This window comes from Lithobates pipiens, unplaced genomic scaffold (assembly GCF_037356315.1).
Source record: "Lithobates pipiens isolate NorthernLeopardFrog02 unplaced genomic scaffold, aLitPip1_a1.2 Scaffold_8, whole genome shotgun sequence".
In the NCBI taxonomy this organism is placed as follows: Eukaryota; Metazoa; Chordata; class Amphibia; order Anura; family Ranidae; genus Lithobates; species Lithobates pipiens.
In genome coordinates this window covers 577529069-577550845 of record NW_027507903.1, presented here as the reverse complement: position 1 = coordinate 577550845, position 21777 = coordinate 577529069, and the positions used below count along the sequence as shown (strand labels likewise).

At 47.3% G+C, this 21777-nt stretch overlaps 14 non-coding genes across 14 annotated transcripts; all 14 read right to left on the bottom strand.

Moving 5' to 3' along the window:
• Positions 1–518: 518 nt before the first annotated feature.
• On the bottom strand, positions 519–659 carry LOC143964807 (U4 spliceosomal RNA). The gene has a single exon (XR_013271268.1). It is a non-coding gene; the product is annotated as a U4 spliceosomal RNA (small nuclear RNA).
• Positions 660–1919: 1260 nt separating this feature from the next.
• On the bottom strand, positions 1920–2060 carry LOC143964806 (U4 spliceosomal RNA). The gene has a single exon (XR_013271267.1). It is a non-coding gene; the product is annotated as a U4 spliceosomal RNA (small nuclear RNA).
• A 1260-nt stretch (positions 2061–3320) lies between these two features.
• On the bottom strand, positions 3321–3461 carry LOC143965098 (U4 spliceosomal RNA). Its single transcript, XR_013271508.1, has one exon. It is a non-coding gene; the product is annotated as a U4 spliceosomal RNA (small nuclear RNA).
• A 1261-nt stretch (positions 3462–4722) lies between these two features.
• On the bottom strand, positions 4723–4863 carry LOC143965062 (U4 spliceosomal RNA). Its single transcript, XR_013271479.1, has one exon. It is a non-coding gene; the product is annotated as a U4 spliceosomal RNA (small nuclear RNA).
• A 1260-nt stretch (positions 4864–6123) lies between these two features.
• On the bottom strand, positions 6124–6264 carry LOC143964705 (U4 spliceosomal RNA). The gene has a single exon (XR_013271182.1). It is a non-coding gene; the product is annotated as a U4 spliceosomal RNA (small nuclear RNA).
• Positions 6265–7525: 1261 nt separating this feature from the next.
• Positions 7526–7666, bottom strand: LOC143964805 (U4 spliceosomal RNA). The gene has a single exon (XR_013271266.1). It is a non-coding gene; the product is annotated as a U4 spliceosomal RNA (small nuclear RNA).
• Positions 7667–8926: 1260 nt separating this feature from the next.
• On the bottom strand, positions 8927–9067 carry LOC143964704 (U4 spliceosomal RNA). Its single transcript, XR_013271181.1, has one exon. It is a non-coding gene; the product is annotated as a U4 spliceosomal RNA (small nuclear RNA).
• A 1260-nt stretch (positions 9068–10327) lies between these two features.
• Positions 10328–10468, bottom strand: LOC143964804 (U4 spliceosomal RNA). The gene has a single exon (XR_013271265.1). It is a non-coding gene; the product is annotated as a U4 spliceosomal RNA (small nuclear RNA).
• Positions 10469–11729: 1261 nt separating this feature from the next.
• LOC143964803 (U4 spliceosomal RNA) lies at positions 11730–11870 on the bottom strand. Its single transcript, XR_013271263.1, has one exon. It is a non-coding gene; the product is annotated as a U4 spliceosomal RNA (small nuclear RNA).
• Positions 11871–13130: 1260 nt separating this feature from the next.
• Positions 13131–13271, bottom strand: LOC143965127 (U4 spliceosomal RNA). The gene has a single exon (XR_013271533.1). It is a non-coding gene; the product is annotated as a U4 spliceosomal RNA (small nuclear RNA).
• Positions 13272–14532: 1261 nt separating this feature from the next.
• Positions 14533–14673, bottom strand: LOC143964802 (U4 spliceosomal RNA). Its single transcript, XR_013271262.1, has one exon. It is a non-coding gene; the product is annotated as a U4 spliceosomal RNA (small nuclear RNA).
• Positions 14674–15934: 1261 nt separating this feature from the next.
• LOC143964800 (U4 spliceosomal RNA) lies at positions 15935–16075 on the bottom strand. Its single transcript, XR_013271261.1, has one exon. It is a non-coding gene; the product is annotated as a U4 spliceosomal RNA (small nuclear RNA).
• A 1260-nt stretch (positions 16076–17335) lies between these two features.
• LOC143965126 (U4 spliceosomal RNA) lies at positions 17336–17476 on the bottom strand. The gene has a single exon (XR_013271532.1). It is a non-coding gene; the product is annotated as a U4 spliceosomal RNA (small nuclear RNA).
• Positions 17477–18737: 1261 nt separating this feature from the next.
• Positions 18738–18878, bottom strand: LOC143964799 (U4 spliceosomal RNA). Its single transcript, XR_013271260.1, has one exon. It is a non-coding gene; the product is annotated as a U4 spliceosomal RNA (small nuclear RNA).
• Positions 18879–21777: the final 2899 nt, after the last annotated feature.

Here is a 21777-nt window from a genome sequence, read left to right as displayed (position 1 = left end):
GCTTGCCCAGGCTGGCTAATCATCCTCTTCCGTTTCATTTTCTGGAACAGGTTGACTATAAAAGGGAGAATCTAACCTGCAACCATGCAGATAGGGTCCAGTCCGGTATAGGTGGAGAACGCCTAAAGTTTCTGCCTTAGTTTTACCTACAGGTCAATGCTCTTTCACCGGAAACAAGGGCCTTGTTTCACCTTGCAAAAAGACACCGCCCAACACGCTTCCAGTATTCTTAATCAGTGACTGGGTTACAAATAAAGACAGTTCACCTTTAGCCTCATGTTGCCAGGTCCAGCAGAAGAAACCCAGGCCAAAAAACGAGGTCGAGGCCACTCTTGAATACAGGCAAGTGAAGAACGAGCAGCGCGTGCCAATCCCAGATTGTTCTACCCAGGCTGCGTGATGACAGAAAAGCTCTCTATAGTGTCACCAGGCACGTGACACACTTCCTCAACTCTAACGCATCTCAGTCTGCACGCAAGAAGCCGTCACTTATCTACTGTTTAAAACACATTGCTCAGTCTCCTCAGAGACTCTCAAAAATTGCCAGTGCTGACTGTATTTCAAGTCATCATGGCGGGGTATTGGGAAAAGTTTTCAATTAGCAATAATCACGCCTCAGGTGAACCTCATTGGCTATGATACTGCCACTGCGCAAAGCTAACCAAATCGGTGCCTGCCAACATCTGCCCTTCATTGAAGGAGAAATTGACATTGAGGTGAGACACATAAGTGTCATCCAGTGGGCCGCTGAGCATTCTGGGACTTGGCATGCTAATGAGACAGGGATGATGCATAAGTGGGCATTGTTTACCCACTGAATAGTGTTAGCATTTGAAAGAACTAAGGAGAATCTAAAGGGACGGGGCCCCTCGGTTGTCAGATAGGTTTCTCCCACAGCAGCCCTGAAGGGCCACTGGGAGCATATGTGTCTGAACAGCTATGCTGCTGAAAAAAGACCAAGGTGGAAGGATTTGGGCCCTTTGTTGAAAGTTTGCTAGATAACATGCCTGAACTGGAGCCCAGGTAAGCTGCCATAGACAAGGGTATTTGGGAAATATTTGGTCAAGCAATCACCTTCAGCCACCTTTATTTCTGGCAGATTACAGGAGCCTAGAAAGGGGGAAGTTAGGACATTTCATCTCTCTGAGCATTCCTCACAGATGTGCATAAAGACTGCCCTATTGGCAGCTCCAGGGGCTCAAGGGTTGGTGAGAGGCACCGCCCGAACAGGGACTTGAACCCTGGACCCTCAGATTAAAAGTCTGATGCTCTACCGACTGAGCTATCCGGGCTCTGAAAGCTCCTCCTCCATAGTGGTCCAAGCTGCTTAAATCTTGACATCCATGGTGGAAAAAGACCATCGAGCCAAGGGCACCGGGTGCCTGAAAGCGAAAGTATTTGGCTTGCCCAGGCTGGCTAATCATCCTCTTCCGTTTCATTTTCTGGAACAGGTTGACTATAAAAGGGAGAATCTAACCTGCAACCATGCAGATAGAGTCCAGTCCGGTATAGGTGGAGAACGCCTAAAGTTTCTGCCTTAGTTTTACCTACAGGTCAATGCTCTTTCACCGGAAACAAGGGCCTTGTTTCACCTTGCAAAAAGACACCGCCCAACACGCTTCCAGTATTCTTAATCAGTGACTGGGTTACAAATAAAGACAGTTCACCTTTAGCCTCATGTTGCCAGGTCCAGCAGAAGAAACCCAGGCCAAAAAACGAAGTTGAGGCCACTCTTGAATACAGGCAAGTGAAGAACGAGCAGCGCGTGCCAATCCCAGATTGTTCTACCCAGGCTGCGTGATGACAGAAAAGCTCTCTATAGTGTCACCAGGCACGTGACACACTTCCTCAACTCTAACGCATCTCAGTCTGCACGTAAGAAGCCGTCACTTATCTACTGTTTAAAACACATTGCTCAGTCTCCTCAGAGACTCTCAAAAATTGCCAGTGCTGACTGTATTTCAAGTCATCATGGCGGGGTATTGGGAAAAGTTTTCAATTAGCAATAATCACGCCTCAGGTGAACCTCATTGGCTATGATACTGCCACTGCGCAAAGCTAACCAAATCGGTGCCTGCCAACATCTGCCCTTCATTGAAGGAGAAATTGACATTGAGGTGAGACACATAAGTGTCATCCAGTGGGCCGCTGAGCATTCTGGGACTTGGCATGCTAATGAGACAGGGATGATGCATAAGTGGGCATTGTTTACCCACTGAATAGTGTTAGCATTTGAAAGAACTAAGGAGAATCTAAAGGGACAGGGCCCCTCGGTTGTCAGATAGGTTTCTCCCACAGCAGCCCTGAAGGGCCACTGGGAGCATATGTGTCTGAACAGCTATGCTGCTGAAAAAAGACCAAGGTGGAAGGATTTGGGCCCTTTGTTGAAAGTTTGCTAGATAACATGCCTGAACTGGAGCCCAGGTAAGCTGCCATAGACAAGGGTATTTGGGAAATATTTGGTCAAGCAATCACCTTCAGCCACCTTTATTTCTGGCAGATTACAGGAGCCTAGAAAGGGGGAAGTTAGGACATTTCATCTCTCTGAGCATTCCTCACAGATGTGCATAAAGACTGCCCTATTGGCAGCTCCAGGGGCTCAAGGGTTGGTGAGAGGCACCGCCCGAACAGGGACTTGAACCCTGGACCCTCAGATTAAAAGTCTGATGCTCTACCGACTGAGCTATCCGGGCTCTGAAAGCTCCTCCTCCATAGTGGTCCAAGCTGCTTAAATCTTGACATCCATGGTGGAAAAAGACCATCGAGCCAAGGGCACCGGGTGCCTGAAAGCGAAAGTATTTGGCTTGCCCAGGCTGGCTAATCATCCTCTTCCGTTTCATTTTCTGGAACAGGTTGACTATAAAAGGGAGAATCTAACCTGCAACCATGCAGATAGGGTCCAGTCCGGTATAGGTGGAGAACGCCTAAAGTTTCTGCCTTAGTTTTACCTACAGGTCAATGCTCTTTCACCGGAAACAAGGGCCTTGTTTCACCTTGCAAAAAGACACCGCCCAACACGCTTCCAGTATTCTTAATCAGTGACTGGGTTACAAATAAAGACAGTTCACCTTTAGCCTCATGTTGCCAGGTCCAGCAGAAGAAACCCAGGCCAAAAAACGAGGTCGAGGCCACTCTTGAATACAGGCAAGTGAAGAACGAGCAGCGCGTGCCAATCCCAGATTGTTCTACCCAGGCTGCGTGATGACAGAAAAGCTCTCTATAGTGTCACCAGGCACGTGACACACTTCCTCAACTCTAACGCATCTCAGTCTGCACGTAAGAAGCCGTCACTTATCTACTGTTTAAAACACATTGCTCAGTCTCCTCAGAGACTCTCAAAAATTGCCAGTGCTGACTGTATTTCAAGTCATCATGGTGGGGTATTGGGAAAAGTTTTCAATTAGCAATAATCACGCCTCAGGTGAACCTCATTGGCTATGATACTGCCACTGCGCAAAGCTAACCAAATCGGTGCCTGCCAACATCTGCCCTTCATTGAAGGAGAAATTGACATTGAGGTGAGACACATAAGTGTCATCCAGTGGGCCGCTGAGCATTCTGGGACTTGGCATGCTAATGAGACAGGGATGATGCATAAGTGGGCATTGTTTACCCACTGAATAGTGTTAGCATTTGAAAGAACTAAGGAGAATCTAAAGGGACAGGGCCCCTCGGTTGTCAGATAGGTTTCTCCCACAGCAGCCCTGAAGGGCCACTGGGAGCATATGTGTCTGAACAGCTATGCTGCTGAAAAAAGACCAAGGTGGAAGGATTTGGGCCCTTTGTTGAAAGTTTGCTTGATAACATGCCTGAACTGGAGCCCAGGTAAGCTGCCATAGACAAGGGTATTTGGGAAATATTTGGTCAAGCAATCACCTTCAGCCACCTTTATTTCTGGCAGATTACAGGAGCCTAGAAAGGGGGAAGTTAGGACATTTCATCTCTCTGAGCATTCCTCACAGATGTGCATAAAGACTGCCCTATTGGCAGCTCCAGGGGCTCAAAGGTTGGTGAGAGGCACCGCCCGAACAGGGACTTGAACCCTGGACCCTCAGATTAAAAGTCTGATGCTCTACCGACTGAGCTATCCGGGCTCTGAAAGCTCCTCCTCCATAGTGGTCCAAGCTGCTTAAATCTTGACATCCATGGTGGAAAAAGACCATCGAGCCAAGGGCACCGGGTGCCTGAAAGCGAAAGTATTTGGCTTGCCCAGGCTGGCTAATCATCCTCTTCCGTTTCATTTTCTGGAACAGGTTGACTATAAAAGGGAGAATCTAACCTGCAACCATGCAGATAGGGTCCAGTCCGGTATAGGTGGAGAACGCCTAAAGTTTCTGCCTTAGTTTTACCTACAGGTCAATGCTCTTTCACCGGAAACAAGGGCCTTGTTTCACCTTGCCAAAAAACCCCCGCCCAACACGCTTCCAGTATTCTTAATCAGTGACTGGGTTACAAATAAAGACAGTTCACCTTTAGCCTCATGTTGCCAGGTCCAGCAGAAGAAACCCAGGCCAAAAAACGAGGTCGAGGCCACTCTTGAATACAGGCAAGTGAAGAACGAGCAGCGCGTGCCAATCCCAGATTGTTCTACCCAGGCTGTGTGATGACAGAAAAGCTCTCTATAGTGTCACCAGGCACGTGACACACTTCCTCAACTCTAACGCATCTCAGTCTGCACGTAAGAAGCCGTCACTTATCTACTGTTTAAAACACATTGCTCAGTCTCCTCAGAGACTCTCAAAAATTGCCAGTGCTGACTGTATTTCAAGTCATCATGGCGGGGTATTGGGAAAAGTTTTCAATTAGCAATAATCACGCCTCAGGTGAACCTCATTGGCTATGATACTGCCATTGCGCAAAGCTAACCAAATCGGTGCCTGCCAACATCTGCCCTTCATTGAAGGAGAAATTGACATTGAGGTGAGACACATAAGTGTCATCCAGTGGGCCGCTGAGCATTCTGGGACTTGGCATGCTAATGAGACAGGGATGATGCATAAGTGGGCATTGTTTACCCACTGAATAGTGTTAGCATTTGAAAGAACTAAGGAGAATCTAAAGGGACAGGGCCCCTCGGTTGTCAGATAGGTTTCTCCCACAGCAGCCCTGAAGGGCCACTGGGAGCATATGTGTCTGAACAGCTATGCTGCTGAAAAAAGACCAAGGTGGAAGGATTTGGGCCCTTTGTTGAAAGTTTGCTAGATAACATGCCTGAACTGGGGCCCAGGTATGCTGCCATAGACAAGGGTATTTGGGAAATATTTGGTCAAGCAATCACCTTCAGCCACCTTTATTTCTGGCAGATTACAGGAGCCTAGAAAGGGGTAAGTTAGGACATTTCATCTCTCTGAGCATTCCTCACAGATGTGCATAAAGACTGCCCTATTGGCAGCTCCAGGGGCTCAAGGGTTGGTGAGAGGCACCGCCCGAACAGGGACTTGAACCCTGGACCCTCAGATTAAAAGTCTGATGCTCTACCGACTGAGCTATCCGGGCTCTGAAAGCTCCTCCTCCATAGTGGTCCAAGCTGCTTAAATCTTGACATCCATGGTGGAAAAAGACCATCGAGCCAAGGGCACCGGGTGCCTGAAAGCGAAAGTATTTGGCTTGCCCAGGCTGGCTAATCATCCTCTTCCGTTTCATTTTCTGGAACAGGTTGACTATAAAAGGGAGAATCTAACCTGCAACCATGCAGATAGGGTCCAGTCCGGTATAGGTGGAGAACGCCTAAAGTTTCTGCCTTAGTTTTACCTACAGGTCAATGCTCTTTCACCGGAAACAAGGGCCTTGTTTCACCTTGCAAAAAGACACCGCCCAACACGCTTCCAGTATTCTTAATCAGTGACTGGGTTACAAATAAAGACAGTTCACCTTTAGCCTCATGTTGCCAGGTCCAGCAGAAGAAACCCAGGCCAAAAAACGAGGTCGAGGCCACTCTTGAATACAGGCAAGTGAAGAACGAGCAGCGCGTGCCAATCCCAGATTGTTCTACTCAGGCTGCGTGATGACAGAAAAGCTCTCTATAGTGTCACCAGGCACGTGACACACTTCCTCAACTCTAACGCATCTCAGTCTGCACGTAAGAAGCCGTCACTTATCTACTGTTTAAAACACATTGCTCAGTCTCCTCAGAGACTCTCAAAAATTGCCAGTGCTGACTGTATTTCAAGTCATCATGGCGGGGTATTGGGAAAAGTTTTCAATTAGCAATAATCACGCCTCAGGTGACCCTCATTGGCTATGATACTGCCACTGCGCAAAGCTAACCAAATCGGTGCCTGCCAACATCTGCCCTTCATTGAAGGAGAAATTGACATTGAGGTGAGACACATAAGTGTCATCCAGTGGGCCGCTGAGCATTCTGGGACTTGGCATGCTAATGAGACAGGGATGATGCATAAGTGGGCATTGTTTACCCACTGAATAGTGTTAGCATTTGAAAGAACTAAGGAGAATCTAAAGGGACAGGGCCCCTCGGTTGTCAGATAGGTTTCTCCCACAGCAGCCCTGAAGGGCCACTGGGAGCATATGTGTCTGAACAGCTATGCTGCTGAAAAAAGACCAAGGTGGAAGGATTTGGGCCCTTTGTTGAAAGTTTGCTAGATAACATGCCTGAACTGGAGCCCAGGTAAGCTGCCATAGACAAGGGTATTTGGGAAATATTTGGTCAAGCAATCACCTTCAGCCACCTTTATTTCTGGCAGATTACAGGAGCCTAGAAAGGGGGAAGTTAGGACATTTCATCTCTCTGAGGATTCCTCACAGATGTGCATAAAGACTGCCCTATTGGCAGCTCCAGGGGCTCAGGGGTTGGTGAGAGGCACCGCCCGAACAGGGACTTGAACCCTGGACCCTCAGATTAAAAGTCTGATGCTCTACCGACTGAGCTATCCGGGCTCTGAAAGCCCCTCCTCCATAGTGGTCCAAGCTGCTTAAATCTTGACATCCATGGTGGAAAAAGACCATCGAGCCAAGGGCACCGGGTGCCTGAAACCGAAAGTATTTGGCTTGCCCAGGCTGGCTAATCATCCTCTTCCGTTTCATTTTCTGGAACAGGTTGACTATAAAAGGGAGAATCTAACCTGCAACCATGCAGATAGGGTCCAGTCCGGTATAGGTGGAGAACGCCTAAAGTTTCTGCCTTAGTTTTACCTACAGGTCAATGCTCTTTCACCGGAAACAAGGGCCTTGTTTCACCTTGCCAAAAAACCCCCGCCCAACACGCTTCCAGTATTCTTAATCAGTGACTGGGTTACAAATAAAGACAGTTCACCTTTAGCCTCATGTTGCCAGGTCCAGCAGAAGAAACCCAGGCCAAAAAACGAGGTCGAGGCCACTCTTGAATACAGGCAAGTGAAGAACGAGCAGCGCGTGCCAATCCCAGATTGTTCTACCCAGGCTGCGTGATGACAGAAAAGCTCTCTATAGTGTCACCAGGCACGTGACACACTTCCTCAACTCTAACGCATCTCAGTCTGCACGTAAGAAGCCGTCACTTATCTACTGTTTAAAACACATTGCTCAGTCTCCTCAGAGACTCTCAAAAATTGCCAGTGCTGACTGTATTTCAAGTCATCATGGCGGGGTATTGGGAAAAGTTTTCAATTAGCAATAATCACGCCTCAGGTGAACCTCATTGGCTATGATACTGCCACTGCGCAAAGCTAACCAAATCGGTGCCTGCCAACATCTGCCCTTCATTGAAGGAGAAATTGACATTGAGGTGAGACACATAAGTGTCATCCAGTGGGCCGCTGAGTATTCTGGGACTTGGCATGCTAATGAGACAGGGATGATGCATAAGTGGGCATTGTTTACCCACTGAATAGTGTTAGCATTTGAAAGAACTAAGGAGAATCTAAAGGGACAGGGCCCCTCGGTTGTCAGATAGGTTTCTCCCACAGCAGCCCTGAAGGGCCACTGGGAGCATATGTGTCTGAACAGCTATGCTGCTGAAAAAAGACCAAGGTGGAAGGATTTGGGCCCTTTGTTGAAAGTTTGCTAGATAACATGCCTGAACTGGGGCCCAGGTATGCTGCCATAGACAAGGGTATTTGGGAAATATTTGGTCAAGCAATCACCTTCAGCCACCTTTATTTCTGGCAGATTACAGGAGCCTAGAAAGGGGGAAGTTAGGACATTTCATCTCTCTGAGCATTCCTCACAGATGTGCATAAAGACTGCCCTATTGGCAGCTCCAGGGGCTCATGGGTTGGTGAGAGGCACCGCCCGAACAGGGACTTGAACCCTGGACCCTCAGATTAAAAGTCTGATGCTCTACCGACTGAGCTATCCGGGCTCTGAAAGCTCCTCCTCCATAGTGGTCCAAGCTGCTTAAATCTTTACATCCATGGTGGAAAAAGACCATCGAGCCAAGGGCACCGGGTGCCTGAAAGCGAAAGTATTTGGCTTGCCCAGGCTGGCTAATCATCCTCTTCCGTTTCATTTTCTGGAACAGGTTGACTATAAAAGGGAGAATCTAACCTGCAACCATGCAGATAGGGTCCAGTCCGGTATAGGTGGAGAACGCCTAAAGTTTCTGCCTTAGTTTTACCTACAGGTCAATGCTCTTTCACCGGAAACAAGGGCCTTGTTTCACCTTGCAAAAAGACACCGCCCAACACGCTTCCAGTATTCTTAATCAGTGACTGGGTTACAAATAAAGACAGTTCACCTTTAGCCTCATGTTGCCAGGTCCAGCAGAAGAAACCCAGGCCAAAAAACGAGGTCGAGGCCACTCTTGAATACAGGCAAGTGAAGAACGAGCAGCGCGTGCCAATCCCAGATTGTTCTACCCAGGCTGCGTGATGACAGAAAAGCTCTCTATAGTGTCACCAGGCACGTGACACACTTCCTCAACTCTAACGCATCTCAGTCTGCACGTAAGAAGCCGTCACTTATCTACTGTTTAAAACACATTGCTCAGTCTCCTCAGAGACTCTCAAAAATTGCCAGTGCTGACTGTATTTCAAGTCATCATGGCGGGGTATTGGGAAAAGTTTTCAATTAGCAATAATCACGCCTCAGGTGACCCTCATTGGCTATGATACTGCCACTGCGCAAAGCTAACCAAATCGGTGCCTGCCAACATCTGCCCTTCATTGAAGGAGAAATTGACATTGAGGTGAGACACATAAGTGTCATCCAGTGGGCCGCTGAGCATTCTGGGACTTGGCATGCTAATGAGACAGGGATGATGCATAAGTGGGCATTGTTTACCCACTGAATAGTGTTAGCATTTGAAAGAACTAAGGAGAATCTAAAGGGACAGGGCCCCTCGGTTGTCAGATAGGTTTCTCCCACAGCAGCCCTGAAGGGCCACTGGGAGCATATGTGTCTGAACAGCTATGCTGCTGAAAAAAGACCAAGGTGGAAGGATTTGGGCCCTTTGTTGAAAGTTTGCTAGATAACATGCCTGAACTGGAGCCCAGGTAAGCTGCCATAGACAAGGGTATTTGGGAAATATTTGGTCAAGCAATCACCTTCAGCCACCTTTATTTCTGGCAGATTACAGGAGCCTAGAAAGGGGGAAGTTAGGACATTTCATCTCTCTGAGCATTCCTCACAGATGTGCATAAAGACTGCCCTATTGGCAGCTCCAGGGGCTCAAGGGTTGGTGAGAGGCACCGCCCGAACAGGGACTTGAACCCTGGACCCTCAGATTAAAAGTCTGATGCTCTACCGACTGAGCTATCCGGGCTCTGAAAGCTCCTCCTCCATAGTGGTCCAAGCTGCTTAAATCTTGACATCCATGGTGGAAAAAGACCATCGAGCCAAGGGCACCGGGTGCCTGAAAGCGAAAGTATTTGGCTTGCCCAGGCTGGCTAATCATCCTCTTCCGTTTCATTTTCTGGAACAGGTTGACTATAAAAGGGAGAATCTAACCTGCAACCATGCAGATAGAGTCCAGTCCGGTATAGGTGGAGAACGCCTAAAGTTTCTGCCTTAGTTTTACCTACAGGTCAATGCTCTTTCACCGGAAACAAGGGCCTTGTTTCACCTTGCAAAAAGACACCGCCCAACACGCTTCCAGTATTCTTAATCAGTGACTGGGTTACAAATAAAGACAGTTCACCTTTAGCCTCATGTTGCCAGGTCCAGCAGAAGAAACCCAGGCCAAAAAACGAAGTTGAGGCCACTCTTGAATACAGGCAAGTGAAGAACGAGCAGCGCGTGCCAATCCCAGATTGTTCTACCCAGGCTGCGTGATGACAGAAAAGCTCTCTATAGTGTCACCAGGCACGTGACACACTTCCTCAACTCTAACGCATCTCAGTCTGCACGTAAGAAGCCGTCACTTATCTACTGTTTAAAACACATTGCTCAGTCTCCTCAGAGACTCTCAAAAATTGCCAGTGCTGACTGTATTTCAAGTCATCATGGCGGGGTATTGGGAAAAGTTTTCAATTAGCAATAATCACGCCTCAGGTGAACCTCATTGGCTATGATACTGCCACTGCGCAAAGCTAACCAAATCGGTGCCTGCCAACATCTGCCCTTCATTGAAGGAGAAATTGACATTGAGGTGAGACACATAAGTGTCATCCAGTGGGCCGCTGAGCATTCTGGGACTTGGCATGCTAATGAGACAGGGATGATGCATAAGTGGGCATTGTTTACCCACTGAATAGTGTTAGCATTTGAAAGAACTAAGGAGAATCTAAAGGGACAGGGCCCCTCGGTTGTCAGATAGGTTTCTCCCACAGCAGCCCTGAAGGGCCACTGGGAGCATATGTGTCTGAACAGCTATGCTGCTGAAAAAAGACCAAGGTGGAAGGATTTGGGCCCTTTGTTGAAAGTTTGCTAGATAACATGCCTGAACTGGAGCCCAGGTAAGCTGCCATAGACAAGGGTATTTGGGAAATATTTGGTCAAGCAATCACCTTCAGCCACCTTTATTTCTGGCAGATTACAGGAGCCTAGAAAGGGGGAAGTTAGGACATTTCATCTCTCTGAGGATTCCTCACAGATGTGCATAAAGACTGCCCTATTGGCAGCTCCAGGGGCTCAAGGGTTGGTGAGAGGCACCGCCCGAACAGGGACTTGAACCCTGGACCCTCAGATTAAAAGTCTGATGCTCTACCGACTGAGCTATCCGGGCTCTGAAAGCCCCTCCTCCATAGTGGTCCAAGCTGCTTAAATCTTGACATCCATGGTGGAAAAAGACCATCGAGCCAAGGGCACCGGGTGCCTGAAAGCGAAAGTATTTGGCTTGCCCAGGCTGGCTAATCATCCTCTTCCGTTTCATTTTCTGGAACAGGTTGACTATAAAAGGGAGAATCTAACCTGCAACCATGCAGATAGGGTCCAGTCCGGTATAGGTGGAGAACGCCTAAAGTTTCTGCCTTAGTTTTACCTACAGGTCAATGCTCTTTCACCGGAAACAAGGGCCTTGTTTCACCTTGCCAAAAAACCCCCGCCCAACACGCTTCCAGTATTCTTAATCAGTGACTGGGTTACAAATAAAGACAGTTCACCTTTAGCCTCATGTTGCCAGGTCCAGCAGAAGAAACCCAGGCCAAAAAACGAAGTTGAGGCCACTCTTGAATACAGGCAAGTGAAGAACGAGCAGTGCGTGCCAATCCCAGATTGTTCTACCCAGGCTGCGTGATGACAGAAAAGCTCTCTATAGTATCACCAGGCACGTGACACACTTCCTCAACTCTAACGCATCTCAGTCTGCACGTAAGAAGCCGTCACTTATCTACTGTTTAAAACACATTGCGCAGTCTCCTCAGAGACTCTCAAAAATTGCCAGTGCTGACTGTATTTCAAGTCATCATGGCGGGGTATTGGGAAAAGTTTTCAATTAGCAATAATCACGCCTCAGGTGAACCTCATTGGCTATGATACTGCCACTGCGCAAAGCTAACCAAATCGGTGCCTGCCAACATCTGCCCTTCATTGAAGGAGAAATTGACATTGAGGTGAGACACATAAGTGTCATCCAGTGGGCCGCTGAGCATTCTGGGACTTGGCATGCTAATGAGACAGGGATGATGCATAAGTGGGCATTGTTTACCCACTGAATAGTGTTAGCATTTGAAAGAACTAAGGAGAATCTAAAGGGACAGGGCCCCTCGGTTGTCAGATAGGTTTCTCCCACAGCAGCCCTGAAGGGCCACTGGGAGCATATGTGTCTGAACAGCTATGCTGCTGAAAAAAGACCAAGGTGGAAGGATTTGGGCCCTTTGTTGAAAGTTTGCTAGATAACATGCCTGAACTGGAGCCCAGGTAAGCTGCCATAGACAAGGGTATTTGGGAAATATTTGGTCAAGCAATCACCTTCAGCCACCTTTATTTCTGGCAGATTACAGGAGCCTAGAAAGGGGGAAGTTAGGACATTTCATCTCTCTGAGGATTCCTCACAGATGTGCATAAAGACTGCCCTATTGGCAGCTCCAGGGGCTCAAGGGTTGGTGAGAGGCACCGCCCGAACAGGGACTTGAACCCTGGACCCTCAGATTAAAAGTCTGATGCTCTACCGACTGAGCTATCCGGGCTCTGAAAGCCCCTCCTCCATAGTGGTCCAAGCTGCTTAAATCTTGACATCCATGGTGGAAAAAGACCATCGAGCCAAGGGCACCGGGTGCCTGAAAGCGAAAGTATTTGGCTTGCCCAGGCTGGCTAATCATCCTCTTCCGTTTCATTTTCTGGAACAGGTTGACTATAAAAGGGAGAATCTAACCTGCAACCATGCAGATAGGGTCCAGTCCGGTATAGGTGGAGAACGCCTAAAGTTTCTGCCTTAGTTTTACCTACAGGTCAATGCTCTTTCACCGGAAACAAGGGCCTTGTTTCACCTTGCAAAAAGACACCGCCCAACACGCTTCCAGTATTCTTAATCAGTGACTGGGTTACAAATAAAGACAGTTCACCTTTAGCCTCATGTTGCCAGGTCCAGCAGAAGAAACCCAGGCCAAAAAATGAGGTCGAGGCCACTCTTGAATACAGGCAAGTGAAGAACGAGCAGCGCGTGCCAATCCCAGATTGTTCTACCCAGGCTGCGTGATGACAGAAAAGCTCTCTATAGTGTCACCAGGCACGTGACACACTTCCTCAACTCTAACGCATCTCAGTCTGCACGTAAGAAGCCGTCACTTATCTACTGTTTAAAACACATTGCTCAGTCTCCTCAGAGACTCTCAAAAATTGGCAGTGCTGACTGTATTTCAAGTCATCATGGCGGGGTATTGGGAAAAGTTTTCAATTAGCAATAATCACGCCTCAGGTGCACCTCATTGGCTATGATACTGCCACTGCGCAAAGCTAACCAAATCGGTGCCTGCCAACATCTGCCCTTCATTGAAGGAGAAATTGACATTGAGGTGAGACACATAAGTGTCATCCAGTGGGCCGCTGAGCATTCTGGGACTTGGCATGCTAATGAGACAGGGATGATGCATAAGTGGGCATTGTTTACCCACTGAATAGTGTTAGCATTTGAAAGAACTAAGGAGAATCTAAAGGGACAGGGCCCCTCGGTTGTCAGATAGGTTTCTCCCACATCAGCCCTGAAGGGCCACTGGGAGCATATGTGTCTGAACAGCTATGCTGCTGAAAAAAGACCAAGGTGGAAGGATTTGGGCCCTTTGTTGAAAGTTTGCTAGATAACATGCCTGAACTGGAGCCCAGGTAAGCTGCCATAGACAAGGGTATTTGGGAAATATTTGGTCAAGCAATCACCTTCAGCCACCTTTATTTCTGGCAGATTACAGGAGCCTAGAAAGGGGGAAGGTTAGGACATTTCATCTCTCTGAGCATTCCTCACAGATGTGCATAAAGACTGCCCTATTGGCAGCTCCAGGGGCTCATGGGTTGGTGAGAGGCACCGCCCGAACAGGGACTTGAACCCTGGACCCTCAGATTAAAAGTCTGATGCTCTACCGACTGAGCTATCCGGGCTCTGAAAGCTCCTCCTCCATAGTGGCCCAAGCTGCTTAAATCTTGACATCCATGGTGGAAAAAGACCATCGAGCCAAGGGCACCGGGTGCCTGAAAGCGAAAGTATTTGGCTTGCCCAGGCTGGCTAATCATCCTCTTCCGTTTCATTTTCTGCAACAGGTTGACTATAAAAGGGAGAATCTAACCTGCAACCATGCAGATAGGGTCCAGTCCGGTATAGGTGGAGAACGCCTAAAGTTTCTGCCTTAGTTTTACCTACAGGTCAATGCTCTTTCACCGGAAACAAGGGCCTTGTTTCACCTTGCAAAAAGACACCGCCCAACACGCTTCCAGTATTCTTAATCAGTGACTGGGTTACAAATAAAGACAGTTCACCTTTAGCCTCATGTTGCCAGGTCCAGCAGAAGAAACCCAGGCCAAAAAACGAGGTCGAGGCCACTCTTGAATACAGGCAAGTGAAGAACGAGCAGCGCGTGCCAATCCCAGATTGTTCTACCCAGGCTGCGTGATGACAGAAAAGCTCTCTATAGTGTCACCAGGCACGTGACACACTTCCTCAACTCTAACGCATCTCAGTCTGCACGTAAGAAGCCGTCACTTATCTACTGTTTAAAACACATTGCTCAGTCTCCTCAGAGACTCTCAAAAATTGCCAGTGCTGACTGTATTTCAAGTCATCATGGCGGGGTATTGGGAAAAGTTTTCAATTAGCAATAATCACGCCTCAGGTGAACCTCATTGGCTATGATACTGCCACTGCGCAAAGCTAACCAAATCGGTGCCTGCCAACATCTGCCCTTCATTGAAGGAGAAATCGACATTGAGGTGAGACACATAAGTGTCATCCAGTGGGCCGCTGAGCATTCTGGGACTTGGCATGCTAATGAGACAGGGATGATGCATAAGTGGGCATTGTTTACCCACTGAATAGTGTTAGCATTTGAAAGAACTAAGGAGAATCTAAAGGGACAGGGCCCCTCGGTTGTCAGATAGGTTTCTCCCACAGCAGCCCTGAAGGGCCACTGGGAGCATATGTGTCTGAACAGCTATGCTGCTGAAAAAAGACCAAGGTGGAAGGATTTGGGCCCTTTGTTGAAAGTTTGCTAGATAACATGCCTGAACTGGAGCCCAGGTAAGCTGCCATAGACAAGGGTATTTGGGAAATATTTGGTCAAGCAATCACCTTCAGCCACCTTTATTTCTGGCAGATTACAGGAGCCTAGAAAGGGGGAAGTTAGGACATTTCATCTCTCTGAGGATTCCTCACAGATGTGCATAAAGACTGCCCTATTGGCAGCTCCAGGGGCTCAAGGGTTGGTGAGAGGCACCGCCCGAACAGGGACTTGAACCCTGGACCCTCAGATTAAAAGTCTGATGCTCTACCGACTGAGCTATCCGGGCTCTGAAAGCCCCTCCTCCATAGTGGTCCAAGCTGCTTAAATCTTGACATCCATGGTGGAAAAAGACCATCGAGCCAAGGGCACCGGGTGCCTGAAAGCGAAAGTATTTGGCTTGCCCAGGCTGGCTAATCATCCTCTTCCGTTTCATTTTCTGGAACAGGTTGACTATAAAAGGGAGAATCTAACCTGCAACCATGCAGATAGGGTCCAGTCCGGTATAGGTGGAGAACGCCTAAAGTTTCTGCCTTAGTTTTACCTACAGGTCAATGCTCTTTCACCGGAAACAAGGGCCTTGTTTCACCTTGCCAAAAAACCCCCGCCCAACACGCTTCCAGTATTCTTAATCAGTGACTGGGTTACAAATAAAGACAGTTCACCTTTAGCCTCATGTTGCCAGGTCCAGCAGAAGAAACCCAGGCCAAAAAACGAAGTTGAGGCCACTCTTGAATACAGGCAAGTGAAGAACGAGCAGTGCGTGCCAATCCCAGATTGTTCTACCCAGGCTGCGTGATGACAGAAAAGCTCTCTATAGTATCACCAGGCACGTGACACACTTCCTCAACTCTAACGCATCTCAGTCTGCACGTAAGAAGCCGTCACTTATCTACTGTTTAAAACACATTGCGCAGTCTCCTCAGAGACTCTCAAAAATTGCCAGTGCTGACTGTATTTCAAGTCATCATGGCGGGGTATTGGGAAAAGTTTTCAATTAGCAATAATCACGCCTCAGGTGAACCTCATTGGCTATGATACTGCCACTGCGCAAAGCTAACCAAATCGGTGCCTGCCAACATCTGCCCTTCATTGAAGGAGAAATTGACATTGAGGTGAGACACATAAGTGTCATCCAGTGGGCCGCTGAGCATTCTGGGACTTGGCATGCTAATGAGACAGGGATGATGCATAAGTGGGCATTGTTTACCCACTGAATAGTGTTAGCATTTGAAAGAACTAAGGAGAATCTAAAGGGACAGGGCCCCTCGGTTGTCAGATAGGTTTCTCCCACAGCAGCCCTGAAGGGCCACTGGGAGCATATGTGTCTGAACAGCTATGCTGCTGAAAAAAGACCAAGGTGGAAGGATTTGGGCCCTTTGTTGAAAGTTTGCTAGATAACATGCCTGAACTGGAGCCCAGGTAAGCTGCCATAGACAAGGGTATTTGGGAAATATTTGGTCAAGCAATCACCTTCAGCCACCTTTATTTCTGGCAGATTACAGGAGCCTAGAAAGGGGGAAGTTAGGACATTTCATCTCTCTGAGGATTCCTCACAGATGTGCATAAAGACTGCCCTATTGGCAGCTCCAGGGGCTCAAGGGTTGGTGAGAGGCACCGCCCGAACAGGGACTTGAACCCTGGACCCTCAGATTAAAAGTCTGATGCTCTACCGACTGAGCTATCCGGGCTCTGAAAGCCCCTCCTCCATAGTGGTCCAAGCTGCTTAAATCTTGACATCCATGGTGGAAAAAGACCATCGAGCCAAGGGCACCGGGTGCCTGAAAGCGAAAGTATTTGGCTTGCCCAGGCTGGCTAATCATCCTCTTCCGTTTCATTTTCTGGAACAGGTTGACTATAAAAGGGAGAATCTAACCTGCAACCATGCAGATAGGGTCCAGTCCGGTATAGGTGGAGAACGCCTAAAGTTTCTGCCTTAGTTTTACCTACAGGTCAATGCTCTTTCACCGGAAACAAGGGCCTTGTTTCACCTTGCAAAAAGACACCGCCCAACACGCTTCCAGTATTCTTAATCAGTGACTGGGTTACAAATAAAGACAGTTCACCTTTAGCCTCATGTTGCCAGGTCCAGCAGAAGAAACCCAGGCCAAAAAATGAGGTCGAGGCCACTCTTGAATACAGGCAAGTGAAGAACGAGCAGCGCGTGCCAATCCCAGATTGTTCTACCCAGGCTGCGTGATGACAGAAAAGCTCTCTATAGTGTCACCAGGCACGTGACACACTTCCTCAACTCTAACGCATCTCAGTCTGCACGTAAGAAGCCGTCACTTATCTACTGTTTAAAACACATTGCTCAGTCTCCTCAGAGACTCTCAAAAATTGGCAGTGCTGACTGTATTTCAAGTCATCATGGCGGGGTATTGGGAAAAGTTTTCAATTAGCAATAATCACGCCTCAGGTGCACCTCATTGGCTATGATACTGCCACTGCGCAAAGCTAACCAAATCGGTGCCTGCCAACATCTGCCCTTCATTGAAGGAGAAATTGACATTGAGGTGAGACACATAAGTGTCATCCAGTGGGCCGCTGAGCATTCTGGGACTTGGCATGCTAATGAGACAGGGATGATGCATAAGTGGGCATTGTTTACCCACTGAATAGTGTTAGCATTTGAAAGAACTAAGGAGAATCTAAAGGGACAGGGCCCCTCGGTTGTCAGATAGGTTTCTCCCACATCAGCCCTGAAGGGCCACTGGGAGCATATGTGTCTGAACAGCTATGCTGCTGAAAAAAGACCAAGGTGGAAGGATTTGGGCCCTTTGTTGAAAGTTTGCTAGATAACATGCCTGAACTGGAGCCCAGGTAAGCTGCCATAGACAAGGGTATTTGGGAAATATTTGGTCAAGCAATCACCTTCAGCCACCTTTATTTCTGGCAGATTACAGGAGCCTAGAAAGGGGGAAGGTTAGGACATTTCATCTCTCTGAGCATTCCTCACAGATGTGCATAAAGACTGCCCTATTGGCAGCTCCAGGGGCTCATGGGTTGGTGAGAGGCACCGCCCGAACAGGGACTTGAACCCTGGACCCTCAGATTAAAAGTCTGATGCTCTACCGACTGAGCTATCCGGGCTCTGAAAGCTCCTCCTCCATAGTGGCCCAAGCTGCTTAAATCTTGACATCCATGGTGGAAAAAGACCATCGAGCCAAGGGCACCGGGTGCCTGAAAGCGAAAGTATTTGGCTTGCCCAGGCTGGCTAATCATCCTCTTCCGTTTCATTTTCTGCAACAGGTTGACTATAAAAGGGAGAATCTAACCTGCAACCATGCAGATAGGGTCCAGTCCGGTATAGGTGGAGAACGCCTAAAGTTTCTGCCTTAGTTTTACCTACAGGTCAATGCTCTTTCACCGGAAACAAGGGCCTTGTTTCACCTTGCAAAAAGACACCGCCCAACACGCTTCCAGTATTCTTAATCAGTGACTGGGTTACAAATAAAGACAGTTCACCTTTAGCCTCATGTTGCCAGGTCCAGCAGAAGAAACCCAGGCCAAAAAACGAGGTCGAGGCCACTCTTGAATACAGGCAAGTGAAGAACGAGCAGCGCGTGCCAATCCCAGATTGTTCTACCCAGGCTGCGTGATGACAGAAAAGCTCTCTATAGTGTCACCAGGCACGTGACACACTTCCTCAACTCTAACGCATCTCAGTCTGCACGTAAGAAGCCGTCACTTATCTACTGTTTAAAACACATTGCTCAGTCTCCTCAGAGACTCTCAAAAATTGCCAGTGCTGACTGTATTTCAAGTCATCATGGCGGGGTATTGGGAAAAGTTTTCAATTAGCAATAATCACGCCTCAGGTGAACCTCATTGGCTATGATACTGCCACTGCGCAAAGCTAACCAAATCGGTGCCTGCCAACATCTGCCCTTCATTGAAGGAGAAATCGACATTGAGGTGAGACACATAAGTGTCATCCAGTGGGCCGCTGAGCATTCTGGGACTTGGCATGCTAATGAGACAGGGATGATGCATAAGTGGGCATTGTTTACCCACTGAATAGTGTTAGCATTTGAAAGATCTAAGGAGAATCTACCCCCTCATCCCTCCCCCTCCCCTTCCCCGTTACTGGCCTATCGGAGGAGAATCAGAGGAATCCCCGAAGCAAGGCTCAGAGGGATAAGGTGCAGGTGCAGTGGTTGGGAATAGAGGCCATGTGTTGGAGGTAAGAAGAAGTCTGTGCCTATAAAGGGCCAGGAGACTTTACAGCATGGATAAAGCCACCATAGAGGAGCAGAAGTACAAGGTAATATATAAGAACTTTATAATAAGCAAATGTTGAATCTGAACAGAATATATTTGGTAAATTGATAATAGACTGTCTGCCTCTCTATTGATACCTGGCATATTTAAAGTCTTAGCTTAAATACACTGCAATCCTTAGATCCCTGACAAAACCTGCTGCAAACGTCATACAAGGTAAAAAGTATGATAACTGACCTGGCCTGGGACTGAAAAGCTTTAAAATCAATGTTTAGAGGGTCAGTTAATAGCTGAATACTGAAAAAAAGCATACATATAATATCTACTGGTGTATTTTTTTATTTTTCCTTGCGATAAAAAAAAAAAAAACATCTGCTGCATTGAAGTAAATAGCAAAAATGAAAAGTTGCCTACTATATAGGCTAAGGGACAAATATTAAGTACTGTGCGGGTATATGAGGCGGTGAAACCCAACCCTATGTGGATCGCAACAGTGGAATAAATACGTGGGATAACTTATACTTTTGAAATCAGAACCTAGGTAGAGAGCGACCACAGTAGTCCTGGGGAGAATTTTTTGAACCAGTAAATGTCCCAACGGTGGATGGGGGAATAATCTGTCTCGGTGGAACTGGTAAAATGAATCCCTCAGTGGACTGTGACAACACACTAAGGGGATAAAGACACCCGGTAACGATAAAATAGAAGCCCAGTGGCTGATTTATGAAATGACCAGTATTATTGCTGGAATGTAGGACAACAGCTGAGTATAAGAGATTGAAAGAGTTTATTTATATACCCGCCAGCTTAGGACATTAATACAAATTTACTTCCATAATAAATAGCAATACGTTGGTACAATTACCCGGACACGGAAGTCTCAGGGTGATTTTTTGGTATTGCTTAGAGATTTGTAATCACATCCCCATATAGAAGGAAACGATATACCTAAGAGATAACGGCTCCTCGGAAATATCCGAAGGACCCATTGTAAAACGCAAGCGGGATATAGCTAATATAAGGGAAATATAATACATAGGTTAAAATCCTTTTGGAGGAGCGAAGGTGTGAGATGGCCAAGGAAAGAAAAAAGAAAAGACAAAAGAGGAGCCCGTAAAACCCTGAAAAGGAAAATCCAGTATAATTAAAAAGTACATGAAGCAGGGAATAAGCCCTCAAACCTCAGAGGTGAACCAACAACAAGAAATTATGGAAAATAAGAGGGGAAAGGACAAGAAAATAGGAGCGACGCCAGATCAATCAAGAGAAGATATAACAACGGAGAGTGAACTAGAAACAAGCAAAGTTGAAGAACAAAGGGCAGGTGCCCTTATACTAACTAAAGGAGAAATGGCGGAGATGCTTCTGAAATTGGAAAATGCAATCAAAGCAGATATAAATACGCTAAGAGTAGACTTGGGGCGTCTGCTGATAAGATTGGAAGAGAAAACAGAGAAGCAGACCCAAGAATTATACAAAGTAAAAGAACAGATAAAAACAACTCAGTTAACCCAGAGGGAAATCATATCTAAAATCAAAGACCAGGAAAACAGGAACCGGAGACAGAATGTGAGGATTCATTCTGTGCCTGAGCAAAGAGGGGAAGACTTGAGGAAAATTCTAAGAACAATATTCGGCCCCCTTTTAAGTAAAGAAAAAGAACAGTTTCCCAAGATATTGAGAGTGCAATGAATTGGGAAAGTAAATTACTCGGGAGCAGAACGGCCACGAGATATAATAGTGAGATTTCGATTTTACGAGGACAAAGCAGAAATATCGTCTAAGCTGCGAGGTACAACCCCACTGCAATATGAAAGAATTGAAATACAAATTTTTACAGATTTGGTATCACAAACACTAGCAAGAAGAAGGCTGTTGAAACCACTGGTGGAGCAGATGCGGAAATCAAATATTAAATATAATTGGGGATTCCCAGCATATTTAATTGGCATGAAGGATGGTCGGTCAGCAAGAATAAGATTCCCAGAGGAACTGAGAGAATTTTGTGATAAACTAGATCTACAAATGCCAGAGTTACCAGGATGGACAGAAGAGGATTGGGAATGATATTGAGTAGAAGATGACATACAAATGCAGCAAGCAGGAATGGACTGGGTCGGGAAAATTAAAGTTTCGGGGAGGACTGGGGAGGTTGGGGAGAAATGGGGAGGGGAGATAGAAGAAGAAGAAGAAGAAGGAGGTGTGTCGGAACATCAAGGGTGCCTATACAGGACCGGTCCACTCTACCTGAACCCCCAAATTTAACATGGGGGGGGAGACGGCAGGACCAGAGCCTCCCCTCACCTTGGATACAAGGGAATCGGAGAGGGCTACAGCTCTTGTGGCCATCAACGATTCAGAGGCCTGATGGGGGCCACCGAGAGGGAGGAGGAAGGGGAGAGAAGGGTGGTTGAGGAGGGGGGGAGGAAGGGAGGAGGGATTCCTCCCAACCTTGGGAAATGAATATGAAGGAAAAGTAAATCCCAATGTAAATAGAAGAAAGATGCTCCACAAAGAGGAAAAAAAAATGATGACT